This window comes from Pelodiscus sinensis, chromosome 4, assembly GCF_049634645.1.
Source record: "Pelodiscus sinensis isolate JC-2024 chromosome 4, ASM4963464v1, whole genome shotgun sequence".
NCBI lineage: Eukaryota > Metazoa > Chordata > Testudines > Trionychidae > Pelodiscus > Pelodiscus sinensis.
The window spans coordinates 107,882,402-107,892,091 of record NC_134714.1 but is presented as its reverse complement, the minus strand read 5'-3'; the positions used below and the strand labels follow the sequence as shown (position 1 = coordinate 107,892,091).

General features: G+C 42.3%; 1 long non-coding RNA gene across 1 annotated transcript; it reads right to left on the bottom strand.

Annotated features, from left to right (window-relative positions):
* Nucleotides 1-1,117: 1,117 nt before the first annotated feature.
* On the bottom strand, nt 1,118-8,760 carry LOC142829008 (uncharacterized). The gene is made up of 5 exons (XR_012903223.1): nt 8,424-8,760; nt 4,682-4,741; nt 3,685-3,798; nt 3,330-3,405; nt 1,118-2,750 (listed from the first exon to the last, which is right to left on the bottom strand). It is a non-coding gene; the product is annotated as an uncharacterized LOC142829008 (long non-coding RNA).
* Nucleotides 8,761-9,690: the final 930 nt, after the last annotated feature.

Here is a 9,690-nt window from a genome sequence, read left to right as displayed (position 1 = left end):
GGAATTATCCATCCAACCATCCATCCCCATCAGACTGGATTACTACAATGAGTTTGAAAAACGAGATGGGGAGGAGTTGCCCAAAATTTTCTGAAAACATTTCCCTTCATGCTTTTTTCCTTAGTCAAAAAAAATTCATTGATATTTTGACTTTTTAAATATGTTGAAAAAAGGCAACTGTCAAAAAAAAAAAAAAAAGGAAAAGCATGTGTGGTGTTCTTTCTAGGCACCCTTAGATTTAAAATATGGAATTCCTCAATTCTCACATTTGCTCCCCCTGTTGGTCCAAAAGACCTTGAAGGCCAGAACCTTAGATCAATATCTTATCCCAAATAGGTGGAGGTGCAAGGTTCATAGATATACATCAGGCTTTACCGGTGAGAAGGAATGTGACATGAGCAATGACCATAGCTGAGGGAGTTTACCCTGTAGACATCTGTTTGCTTGACACTATTGCTTAATGGGCTACATGTGTGGCCAGGGCCCAGCATTGTAATTGACTTGAATAAATTTTTTAAAAATACATAAATACAACTCTCTTCACGAGGCACAGAAAAATTATCTTGATTTCCCTAATAATTCTGAAGTGTGAGAGACACGCTGTCAACAACAGATTATTTTAGTCTCATCCAGGTGAAAACTATGTTCATTCTTGTTGATGTTTCACTAACTACTGTTTAGTCATTCTTCTTTACTCTTCTGCTTCTTTTAACATGAGTAAGCTTGAATTTAGCCATTGGCTCACCAAGTAACGCATCATTGTTATTAAAGAGAGAGACAAAAACTTGTTGACCTAATGTCCCTGACTATGATTATTCTTGTCAATTATTTCACATTCTGAAAGCCAAAGACCTGTAGTATATAAAAACAAAATACTGCCTTTAGTCATAACTTCAAATTAACTGTCCCACACACATGTAAATGTTCTAAATACGCATTAGCCATTATAATAGCTAGTTATTGTCAGTTAACTAATAACTATCAATGCACCACTGCAACAAATTTTGGAGAAAAATATTATAAGCTGAATCATTTCACGTGAGAAAAAAAGGGAATCGGACTTACAGTGCTCAGCATATCAGTTTGGCAAATCTTCATAGAAATTATGTATAATTAATCAATTTTGATAACATATATAGGTTTATTGTTCCTAATGACTTACAATTAATACAAAAACATGTTTAATGTACTACTTTAAAGTTTACTACTTTAATGAATTTTAAAATATTAATTAATGTATTAAAAAACCACTATTTCTCCTTGTCTCTGGCCATATATATAGACTGACATTGTACTTCTGAATAGCAAGGGGCCTAACCGTTTCAGAGGGATAAAGTATACATGAATGCAAAATTGCTACTTGGAGGCAGTGTGCTAAGACTGCAGAGTGTGTATTTAATAAAGAAGCAACACGTTCTTGAGTGTAAATGGAAACTCAATATTTAAATACCAGGGAAGCAGTCATATAAATACTCAAAAACCAAGGCATGCGCAGCAAAGCCTGAAATCTTAATAAAAATGTTTTAAAACTAGTTCAAGATCTGAATTCATTTGGACTATCTACATTACTATAGGTTGAAGTTCTCTAAACCGGGACTCTCTGGTCTGACAACATCCGTGGTTTGGCATGGATGTTGTAGGACCAGAGTCCCAGTTGAAAGCCAGCAGTAGGCAGTCCTGTGGGGCCAGCAGTGGCAGGGCCACCCAGCATGCAGCACAGCAGGGCTGAGAGACCTGGTGCGGGGCTGCCTGGTGGGGCTAGGAGCCGCTGTAGAAACAGTGGAAGCAGTGGTCCAGTGCGGCCAGGAGCCACAGTAGTCACGGCGGCAGCGGCTGCCAAGCAGAGTCAGCATGGTGGGGCCAGCAGCGGGGGACGGGGAGGGAGAATTGGCCAGGAGACTGGTTCGCCAGGTTGCAGGAGGGCCAGAAATGACCTCCCCTGGTCCACAAAAATCCTGCATTCAGGACCAGTCAGGTCCCGAGGGTATTGGATCAGGAGCCCTTATAATGACTCAGGACCCCACTGTGCTACATACTTATTTCTCAATTCTGTTTCTCTCTCTGGGTATGTCTACACTGCAGCCAGCAGGGTGCTTAGCCCAGCAGTAGATAGACACACTCCAGCTAATACACTAAAAACCACAACATAGTCAAGGGTAGCAGGTGTAGTGGCTCAGGTTAGCCACTCAATGAGTATCAAGGGGGTCCAAGTGGGTTAGCTCTCAGTGGCTAGCCTGAGCTTTCACCTGTGGTGCCCTCTGCTGCACTGTTATTTTTAGTACAGCAGCTCAAACAGAACTAGAGTGCATCCTTCACTGGTACACACGCCCTCAGTAACGATGCAGACATTACCTCTGGGCATGTTCTGTGAGAAGACCAATCCTCCCATCAAGCTTAACGTAATCCCTAACAACAATTCCTCTTATTTACTTAGAAGATTTCCACTGTGCTCATCACTGTCCCATCTTGGCACTTCACAACAGATAGTACTTCTATCCTCAGAATGCCCCTGTGAGGGAAGGGGTCATTAGGGATTCCATACTACAGTGAGGCAGGGGAGAAACCAAACCACAAAGATTGTCTTGTACACTGTCACACAGGAAATGTGTTATGGCTTTGGGGCCACCTCATAAACTTTTCTTAAACAGCTCTCAATTTTCAGTCTCATTTTTTCCAGTTTTCATTGGCATGTCGCCATCAGAAAGTCTTTATTTTCTCCCCACGGTGAAGCTATTGCAGTCTGTGGCAACCTGTGTAGAATTAAGAGTTTTGGTTCTACATAGCAAACAACTCCAAACCTAACGTCCCACCTCCATAAACGGTCACCAACTAGCTCTACTAGCCATCACTAAAGATTGCAGCTGTCCAATAAGCACTCATCACCAGTCCTTGTAATATCAGATTTTGAGATTCAAGACACCCTCCCTCCCTTGGTCTTTACAGCAACATTCTCTGTCTTTCAACAGAAAGAAATATTGCCACATCAACATCATTGCCCTCCCAGACTATGGACCAGGGAGAATTACGTCAATTATATCAAAATGCCAGCCATCCTGAAGAATGAGGAAAAACAAAGATATTCAGACTTAGAGAGTCTGAAAGCATGACTTCAGCTGGCTGCCAAACTATACAGGAACCTAGATTACTGAAACCAGTGACTAGATTTTCCCCAAATCCTGCACACACTTTTCATGACATAACCTTAAGCTCTTCTTTATATTAGAAACTACAGCACTGAAGGTAGAAGAATAACACTAGTAGATGTGGAGAAAAGGGAGAATGAAAAGAGATGTATGAATAGGAAGCAAAGAAAAAGTAAATATATTCACCCATCACACAATTCTGGCAGGCAAAAGCTTCGTTTTTCTTGTTCTCTTCTTCTATAATTCGTGTTTTGAGTTTCATCTGAAGAATGGCAAAGAATTCCTTCTTGAGCAATAATCAAATCAAGAGCTACTTAAGAAAAAACACAATTTTCACATACACACACCAAGAAAATTCATGTTTATAAAGTGTTTTTTTCAAGATTGCTTGTGAATTTTTTTTTAAAAGCCTGTTACTTTTAGATCAGATGTCAGTCATTGCTGAGTGTCTTCATGTTAAATAATGTGCACATGCATAGTAAGAAATGTGTGGGCTGCAGTATAGATGTTGCTGAAAATGAAACAGTTTGAAATTCCATACCCTCTCAGTAGCAAAATGGTATAATGCGAGAGGGCTGTACAGCATTTTTCACAAAGGGATCGTCCCTTTCTCCATTGTAGCCATGTGCACGCCTAAAAGGGAGGGGGTTGAAACCTATAGAGGAATGGCAAACATTAGCACACAAAAGGACTTAGTATTTTCATTCTTAAGACAGGGATTTCCTACTGTAAAGCGTAGGGACACTGAACTTGGGGACCTTTCCCATCAGGAGTGGGGCAACTATGGGCCCATTGCACCTCCGCACATGCTTTTGTGGATGGGGGTTCCACACAAGACTTCTGCCCCCAGCTCCCACCCTACAGCTCCCATTGGCGAGGAATCACAGCCAATAAGAGTTGCAGGGGTGCTGTCTGCAGAAGAGGTGGGTCGCAGAGCCCCAGGGGGCATGGGCTGCTGCTTTCAGGAGCCATTTCAGGTAAGCGCTACCCAGATTCTACATCCCTGAGGCCCCTCGCACGCCAAACCCCTTCTCTACTCTCGATCATCCTCCCACCCTCCAAATCCTTCAGTCCCAGTCTGGCACACTCTCTTGCCTCCCAAACCCCTCATCCGCAGCCCCACCCCAGAGTCTGCACTCCAGCCAGACCCTTACCTCCCTGGCACACCAACCTGCTGCCCCAGTCCTGCCCCCCCCCCCAAAACCCATCCACCTCAGCCCAGAGCACCCTCCTGCTCACCAAACATCTCATCCCCAGCCTCACCACACAGCCTGCACCCCCAGCCAGTGCCCTCATCCCCCCTCCCACGTGCCCCAATCCCCTGTTCCAGCCCCCTCCTACCCTTCAAGTACCAGCCCGGAGCATCCTCTCATCTTGAATTTTTCATTTCTGGCCACATCCCAGAGCCCTCACCCCCTCCTGAATTCCAACCCCTCATTTTGTAAGTAGTTATACCCTCCCCCCCCCCCCCACACACACACACACACACACAATTCCTATACAGAGATGTGGCCCTCAGACCAAAAAAGTTTGCTCACCCCCTATTTTAGACAAATAACAATAGCTGAGCTGATGACTCCAGCCTCTGTATTTATCACCTTGTAAGAAAGCAGAGTTAAGCAAGTTCAGATAGATTCTATTATTTAACCCATATGTGATTTTAGTAGATTTTTTCAATACACATTTAAAACCAAATATTGTTCTAATAATGAGAAAATAATTTGAGCCTAGAGAGATTTTGCTATAGCTGTTATAAAATAGATTTACAATAATAAAGGATTTTGTCCTATACCAACTAAATTTGGCACCATGAAACAATGATCCATAAAACATTGTACAGTGTAAAATGATGAAAAATTGGTGAAAAGTAAAAAACACGTCAGCAGTATGTGTACAAGGTGTAGTAGAATCAGTGATCTCATTTTGCATGGGATCTAACATCAGACGGCCAAGAACTGTTTTTCCCCTTGCTAAACTAGACAGAAAAAGTGAAGTAAGGGTTTGCTGGGTTTCTTTGAAATAGCATTGTGACTACCAAATTGTAGGCAGCGCCTGAACAATTCAGCTATTAATCTAGCAAGAAGAATTTGTTAAATTCTCTCCTCTATAATGAGGTATAGGCAAGAAGTACAGCTGGATAGATCTGAACTACCGCTTTGCTAACAGGGATGCATCGACTGATTGAAATTTTTTGAGTACTATGTGTGTCCAGGTAGTGAAGTGGTCTCCAAAAGCGCTTACTACCTCCCCAGGTGAAATAATTATACATTATGACCTTTAGTCAATAGCTTAATGCTAATACTAAATTTCCATTAGTAATTAGGCCTGCAATAAAATTGGACCTGCAATAAAATGTCGGTGACACTTAGTCAAGAATATTGTTGGGCTATTTTGGGGCATTAAGGTGGCATATATAGCAGCATTTAAACCTAGATTAAATATTAGAGTTTCCATTATGAATAAGGCTTACATGTAAAATAATGTAGGTGGATTTATATTTGGCCAAAAAAAGTGGTTTCATAAATATGGCTTTTTTTGGAATAATTTCAGGGAAACTGGCAATCATGGAAGGAGCCAGAGTTCCTAAAATGGGAAACTAACTTAAGCATTATTGTGCCCACCAGGAAACAGTATCTAAACAAGCATCATGTACATTAACAGTGCTCTAAAATTAACATCCGGACACTACTAAACCAAAGAGCGGCATCACCACAGCCAGGAAAGTGGCCAGATGATGGGGTTAGCAACTAGCTCATTAAAAAGGATGAGGTAGTGTAACTCTAAGACTGGCGCTTTTTTTCCGGCAAATGAAGCAGGGGGGATTTAAATCCCCGCTTCATTTGCAATTGCGATGTGTCTAATTTGCATCCCTTTATGGAAAAGGGATGCAGTCTAGACACAGCCTATGTGTGAAGTTACCAGTTCTCTCTGTACAATGTTACTAGAACATGCTTAAGATATGACTGTCTAGCTTGGGCAAAGGTGGTAGTCACAGGTTTGTCATACACAAAAGGAACCTGGGTTTGCCTCAATTTCCATATTAGTAGTAACGAAAGCTATTGAGTTAAACCAGCAGAGACTAGTCTCATCGTGAACTTGAGAGAGAGTATGAACATGGCTCCTGTAGCTGAACAAGATACAGGCGACTCAACCCCCAGCAGGCCTTCTTGACTTGCAAGACCAAGATATGCCTTTGGGGATATGAGAAAGAGAGAGAGCTCATCTTTACCTGTCACCGCGGATGCCCAATCCAAGTGATTCAGACTGTGTGATGGATCCTGGCCAGGCAGGCCATTAGAAGGCTGGAAAGGAGGCCATGGGTGAGAGAAACCACCTTGAACAAAGACTGAATCTTGCTCGATTATGTTTTAGACTTTTTAGAGGAGTGCTTTCACTTTCATTTGTTCGTAACCATTTCCATCTTTCTCTTCTTTGTTTCACTTAATCCCTGCTTTTCTCTTAATAAACTTGTTTTGCTTTCATAATAAATCATCAATATTGTGTAAGTTCAATGAAGTGTGTGCTAGTAGAAAGATGACAGGTTGGAGTGTTTTACTGTCTTTGTAAAGGCAGTGAACTGAACAGTTTCTCAGAGAGACAGAGAGAGAGAGAGAGAGAGAGAGAGAGAGAGACAGAGAGACAGAGAGACACTGGCCTCTGCAGCAGGATTATTAGGAAGAGAATTCAGAGATGGGAGAATCCCAAAGTCAGCCTGCAAGAAGTAACCAGTTTGGGCAAAGCCAGGGTGAGGCTTCTGGGTTGCTAGGGTCAGAGCTCTGGACCACAGCTAAACAGTTACAAAAGACATCCTTGGTCACAAAGCAGATAGTGACCAAACCTCTTCCTGAACAGGGTGAACCCCAAAAGTCATAGCTGTTACCCAAGATAACATGTTATTTCACCTTTGAAAACATTTACAACTTTGGTGCAATTTGACAGGAATTCTGTGAAATCCATAGGAAGCAATACCCTGGAGTTTTGCCTAACCCTACTGACCAGTTACTTTTTTTTTTTTTTTTTTAACACTGTCACATTGCTTATTTTGACTGTCCCCAAAATACTCCTCATTTCACTTCACAGATTTGGAGGAGATTTCACTTTTAAAAAAGAGCCTGTTTAACAAGGAACATAGTTTGACACAATCCCTGGTAATATTCTCATAAGCAGGCCAGAGAAATGTGGTCTAGATTACATTACTATACAGTGGGTATACAACCAGCTAAAAGACCATACTCAAAGAATAGTTATTATCAGTGGTTCTCTATCAGACTGGAAGAGAGTTTTTTGTGGTATTCTGCATGGGTTTTTGCTGGGTCTGGTACTAATCAATATTTTCATTAATGGACTTGGATAACAGAGTGGAGAGATGGCAGTGTTTGCAAGTTCTTTGAAGGACATGATTAAAGTTCAAAAAAAGACAACTGTACGTGCACATTTCAAGAAAGAAGTGGGGGAAAAATTGTGCAGAGACTCAGAAGAAAGCAACAGAAATTATAAAAGATTTAGAAAATCTGACCTATGAGGAAAGGTTTGAAAGGGGAGGAGGCATATTTAGTTTTGAGAAAAGAAGACTAAGCAATGGGGGAACCCAAAACCAGTCTTCAAATATGTTAAGGACTACTTTAAAGAGGACAGTGATCAATTGTTCTCCATGTTCCCTGAAGGCAGGACAAGAAGTAATTGGCTTCATCTGAAGCAAGGGAGATTTTGGTTAGGTATTGGGGAAAAAATTCTAATTTATTCATAGTTAAGTATAGAAATAGGCTTCCAAATGAGGTTGTGGAGTTCCCATATTTGGAGGTTTTAAGAACAGGTTAGACAAATGTTTGTCAGGGGAGGCATAGGTATTTTGGCCTTGTCTCAGCATGGAGATATGGACTAGATCACTTCCCAGGGTCTCTTCTAGCATTACATTCCTACGGTTCTCTGAGAATCAGGGTTTTCTGGAATTGCTATTTGCAATACAAAATGACACATCCCTCTGTGGCAAACTCTCAAAATGGATTTTGAAGAAACAAACAAGTAAAACCCTCAAGAAAAATGTAAATAGAGAATTAACTTGAATCTAGAATATATATTATATTTATAAATGAGTGAAATTATGTCATAGGGACACAAAGAAACAATGAACATATGTTAGGAAGTGTGCCCTAATGCCCTTTATTTTTAGTTTGACTTTAAATCAATAATAGTCTTAAAGTGGCTCATACTATGTAAACTAATAAGGTCTATGGGTAATATATATGATATTCAAATAATGACTGTGAGGGGGTCACTCACCACCGTAGCGGGGGTCCGTCGTCTGTCCCCGGAATCAGTCCATTCCGCCCGCACAGGCCTCCGCTCACGTGGCGTTTCCCCTCTGGAATCTTCCAGTCGCGTTGCTCTCTTTGCCACACTGCCCTCCGGCAGTGCCCAAGTCACTCGCTCTGAGCCCCCCTTCCGGGGGTTTGGTGTCTCTCCAGCAGGCCTTGCCGCAGGCCTGGCAGGCTGGCCGGTCGGCTGTCCAAGCGCCCTGGCCCAGCCTGACTCTCTAGCCCTGCCCTAGTTCCAGAGAACGTCCTACTCCCTCAGCAGCCAGGCTCACAGCCTTGCCGCTGTCTGTCTGTCTGTCTGTCTGTCTGTCTGTCTAAGCATCCTGGCCCAGCCTGCTCTCTAGCCCTGCCCTAGCTCCAGAGAGCATCCGGCTCCCTCAGCAGCCAGGCTCACACTGCCTTGGCTGAACCAGCCCTTCCCTTTTATAGCCCCCAGCTGGGCCTTAATTGGCCAACACTGCCCAGCTGGGCTGAACTCCCCGGGCCTGCTCCAGGCTGGGGTTTGGCTCTTAAGGGGCCAGTACAGGGCAGCTGCCCTGTTACATGACATCAAACTTACAAGCCCAATATCACTAACAGAGAAAGCACAAGCCATAAACCTTAACATATTTTATGCAAAGTTACATCAGCACTATATGGATTAATTGTGCACTCTTGATTTGCTAGTCACCATAATTTTTCTGTGACTCTTTGACCCTCTAATCAAACCCTTCATGTTAGATCCAAAGATCTATTAGAATTCAGAGTTGTATCTATTACATTAGAGAAAGATCTTGGACCAAACACCTATTCTGGCTTAGACTATTTCAAGCTCTCTTTACAAGGCATAGTTATTTTTGATACAGATGAACTTTCTATGTCTTTCATTGCATACATACCTATCGAAGTGGAATACTCACCCCTGCAAGATATGTGTAATCTGACTAGTCTCCACAATTTTTCAGCTTGTATTTTCATTCATACCTCACAAAGTACGTGCATATGTGATGGAATGAACCAGAATGGTCAGTTTTACACGAACTTTGCTCAAGTATGAATGACTATGCAAGATGTAAAGCTGTGGAAATTCAGCCCCATAGAATGGATCTTCTTTATGGTATGCTTCTTCCCACTAACATGAACTGATTGGGGAAAAATAAGCAGAAATGGACTAGCAGCATGGGTCTATAACACAATCCGCCCAGTCCTGTAGGAACTGCACTCCCTCCCGCCCTCCCCCCCCACACATCTCT